This window comes from Nanorana parkeri, unplaced genomic scaffold, assembly GCF_000935625.1.
Source record: "Nanorana parkeri isolate BGI_ZX_2015 unplaced genomic scaffold, ASM93562v1 scaffold369, whole genome shotgun sequence".
In the NCBI taxonomy this organism is placed as follows: domain Eukaryota; kingdom Metazoa; phylum Chordata; class Amphibia; order Anura; family Dicroglossidae; genus Nanorana; species Nanorana parkeri.
This window is the reverse complement of record NW_017306637.1, coordinates 813,709-818,147: the sequence shown is the minus strand read 5'-3', so window position 1 is coordinate 818,147 and position 4,439 is coordinate 813,709. Positions and strand designations below refer to the sequence as shown.

General features: G+C 44.7%; 1 protein-coding gene across 1 annotated transcript in view; it reads left to right on the top strand.

Moving 5' to 3' along the window:
- The first annotated feature begins 552 nt into the window (after nucleotides 1–552).
- Nucleotides 553–4,439, top strand: part of CSK (c-src tyrosine kinase) — a 97,129-nt gene continuing 93,242 nt past the window's right edge. Inside the window, exon 1 of the mRNA XM_018558945.1 lies at nucleotides 553–607. The gene's annotated coding sequence lies outside the window, so the exon portion shown is untranslated. The remainder of the gene's footprint in view (nucleotides 608–4,439) is intronic.

Below are 4,439 nucleotides of genomic sequence, written 5' to 3'. Positions count from 1 at the left end.
CATACGTAATGGGCGTCGCTATACAATTACGTCAGGCTAGTGACCGCACGATTCTTTCCTGCCATCCACAATATGGCGGGGAGGGGCGGGCGATACACGCCCTGCACCCCATGCTCTGTCCGCGCAGGCGCAGATCGGCACTGGGTTCTAGCACCGTTTCCTCTGTCAGGGCCGCGTCTGAGGAGACAACTGAGCGGAGCGGAGCGAAGGCCTTTCTAGAATTGTGTGAGCTAGCGGCGGGTTCTAGTCGCGGGGGGTTTGGACATTATATGTGTATTTCCATCCAGCACCCTATTCATTATACATCTGATAATTATCCCCTGCTTGGTACTTACAAGCTGCAGCCTGCACACCCATTTTTTTGTACTGTTCTCCCCTGAACAGGAATTGCCTGCACGCCCCTTGCCATAGGAAGACCCCCGTATCTTGAAACATATTGCCTGACTTCCATTTATTGTAGTCCCACATTTCCCCTGCACCCCCAGGCTACAGGCTTCTTTGGTGTCAGCCCACCCTTCCTGTGTGACCCCAGATCTGCCTGCACCCCTTTCCCTGCCTGACACATCGCTCTGGTTCCATGGGACACCCCGGACAGCTCTGCGTCCAGGTAATTGTATGTGTTGTCTGTGTGCCTTCCATTGTATGACAAGTGCTGGATGTGTCTTCAATGCATCAGCCTGCCCTACTTCCTCTGCCAGCATAATAACTGTAAACATAATAACTGGATATTGTATCCTTGCAAATAAGAGTGACTATTGAATGGGCTAAAGCTTGGTCGTACGCTGTTGTAATATTGCCCATTTCCTGCCAAAAAGTTTGAGTCGTGGCTGGCCCTGATGGACGCCCAGCGCCCACCCCCCACTCCACAAAAGTCAAATCATAAATTTACTTTTCCATATAGCCGATCCAATGCAGGCGCTGTTTGTGTATTTAGCAGCCGATGGGGCCGAGGTTGCTGAATACAATAGCCATCAGTGGGGATTATCAGTGTGGTTGGAAGGACCCATGGGTTTCCCTTGCTGAGCATGTATGGGCAGCTTTACCTTATCCTTGCTGCCTCTGTTATTGCAGCAGTGAACATTAATCAGAGCAAGGGCTGGCCTGGCTTTTTGTAGTGTAGTCTCTTTGATCTTCTGTATTGTAATAGGACATAAGCTCAGTTTACAAAGCTTTAACACAAAGAATCTTTATTTTTTCCCTGTGTAATTTTTAGAAATCATTGGACTCTGCTGAAAATGGCTGTCACTTTTTGTTGGACAGAAAGATCCTTGGTGTGTTAGCGTTGTAATTTTTGTCGGAGGATTATAGCTAAATCTACTGTACCAAATACATTCAGCCAGATAATCTAAATTGGTGGTCATTGAGGAATGTGAGCTGTGACAGGTGACCTCTTATTTCAGCACATTGCATGCCAAATAAACAATGATGTCACAGTGTATAGAGCTTATTCAGTGCACAGTAGAATGTGTAACTGTCTTGTGCCGTCATCCTCTTTGAACACTACTGCACTCCTCCATTGCTCTAGCTATCGTTAAACTCATTTTCTGAGCCATTATTTATTTGGGGCCGATTGTGCAAAGGTTCTCACTTGGGATTTTTTTGTTTCAGTTGGTGAACTAGTCACATTGTTCTTTTCAAACCCTGCAGATTGAACTCCTAAAATCCAAATATATTTGGCGCACTGACAGTAGTTTGTGACCCATTGTCCTTAAAGCTGAACTCCTGGGTTAAAGGAAAAGAAAATACCCTTGCAGTGGAGCTTCCCCCACACAGCAAGGGTAACATTCTCATTTTTGCCTAGGGTACCAGGGAAAAGGATTTCCCAATCCCTCGGTCCCATAGGCTCCCTCTACGCTATGGCACTTAGGCTTCTTCTCTAAGGTGGTCCGGTCCGTGCTGGCAGCCACACTTTGATGCCATGAAGCATCAAAGCGGGGGCAATAGCACTGCATTGTATGTTAGGATGGCAAGGGCCTGTCTGGAGCATCAGGGAGAGGAAAGCACTGGCTGCTTGTGGAGCCAGGGATTAGGTAAGTACAAGTCCCTTTTCTTGATTCTACAGGAGACAGGCCAGTACGGATGGGGCTATATGGTGGTACTGTCAGGTGACTTGGTCACTGGCTATAGCAGTCTGGAGCCTATATAACCTCTTCCACTACTGCAGATCCTCTGTTTTTTTTCAGTGGTAGGAAGTGGACATGTTCTTTCTCCTTATGGCGAAGGTTTTTTTTTACTTTGACTGCTCACGGCCTTCGTTGGCAAGGATGCAGTATCCGGACCAGTACCCCACGGCTGTAGCTTCGGGGGGGGGGCCTTACCCGGACCCCGCTAGCACAACATGAGAAGATACGGGGCTGGCCTCTAATATTGCTATGGGCACGGGATCCTGTGTTGGCACAATTTGTGCAGCGCATTGGGTTAGCTACAGGGTGCTTTACAACCACCGGGTGCTTGTGGAGCCAGGGGTTAGGTATGAAGTCCCTTTTCCTGGTACCATAGGCAAGTATGAGCATGTATCCCTTGCAGTGTGAGGAGAAGCCCCAATCCAAGGGTATTTTTTCTTTTCCCCCAGAGTTCTTCTTTAATGCAAAACCTTCATATATTTTCTCTCTGAGCATTCTACGTAAGAGACATGTGTTGTATACATGTACATCTGCTGAAAAAGCTGTGTGAAGGTTTGTACTCCGTGGGTTGTAGTGGACTTGTCAGTAGTACTTTGGCCAGGTTTTCTCTTCAGTTGGTGACAGACTAGATACATCATATACTGACTGTGTTTGTGTCAGCCTGCAGTGTGGAGATGGCATTTTAAGTAAGTTATTTTCAATGACTGACAAAAGAAAATGCCTTGCACTTTGGCTTTGAGGGCTTGTTGTGACTGGTTTATTTTGCCCCGGTGAGGTCTTCTACGCTTAATGTGTTTTCAATGATTAGCTTCATGTACGCAAGAGGATTACAGAGGACTTGTCACATTCTCCCTTTCATTTTCTAACCTGCACTACAACCATTTCAGGGAGAATCTTCATTCTAGCTATGATAACATCATTAATGGAGCTTTTTGCTGCAGTCAAATTGGACTTTGGTCATCTCCCTGTATATACAGTTTGTCTCCCAGACATCACCTTCAATGTAGGTATCCTGGCACGGATTTTGTTAGCGCTGACAACGTTCATACAATGTCATATGTTGGTTGGTTGGGTGGGGGGTGAGAAATTATCTAATTTTGAGCAAAATTTCTTGCTACAGGACCCTGAGGTGGCTTTTCTTTTGTCTTGGTGTGATGCTTTCTACATTGAGTATACATTGTGAAAGGTTTAACACTGCTTTTTAATTAATTTAAAGTATTGATCGTTTTCAGAAATTTCCCAGCATGTTGCAGGATCTTTGCATACATTAATGTTCAAAATGCTAAAAATAATTAATTTTTCGCTTGATTGTTGACCCCCCTGCACGGTTGGATTCTTGTGAATCGCTTGCTTATAGTCGGTGTGTGGCCAGGCTTGTTCGTGAATGAGGTGCAATTTCTATGTTCTCTACATTTGTAATGTCGCATAGTTTGTACGAGTTGAACTACAAGTATTCATTCTGTCAAAATAACATAAGGCTTTTTCTAGCTGTATTAAAATAGAACAATGATGAATAGTTTGATGCAAAATGTCCGTGTAATGCAAGTGCATTATAATATTCTTTACAAAACTCTTGAGAAATTATCTTTTGAGAGTGTCCCCATAACTCTCTCATGAAGCAAGCCCTCCTTACCATCTTGTCTTGAATTGTATTGTAACTGTAATGTCTTCCTTATATTGTAAAGCGCTGCGCAAACTGTTGGCGCTATATAAATACTATGTAATAATAATGAAGCACATGGAGACTTTTGTTGCCATTCCTCAGTCTAAGTCCCCAATTTACACACTGAAAGTTTTGACGCTGAAAGCTATGCGCGACAGAACTCAACATCTCTCTTTTAGAAATCCAGTGAATTTCAATGGTTTCTGTTCACACCTAAGAGTTTTGTCGCAAGCTGTGAAATGCCGAACGCTGGAAAAAAGTACATGAGATTTTTTTTGGCAGATTACAGTGCGCTTGGCCCCCTAGACTTCAATGGAAACGTGCAATACAAGCGTTTTGCACATTTCTGTTCCCGTGCGGCTGATCTCATTGCGTCCGGAGGGCGTGGCTACGGTGCCATTCACTTCAATGGACTGCCATGTCCCCTCCTACCCCACAACATAGTGAGCCAGCCACAATGCGATGCAGTGTGTTCTGGCCAGAATTGGGCCGGAACACACTGCGTCTGGTGTGAACAAGGCCGTAGAGAAGCCAAGATGTTTTTTAAAATTTCTTTATTTTTCTTTCAATACTGTTGGTAAGCCACATAGGCTACATTCGCACTAGGTGTGATTGGATGCGTTTATATGCATTTTAAAATGGATATATATATA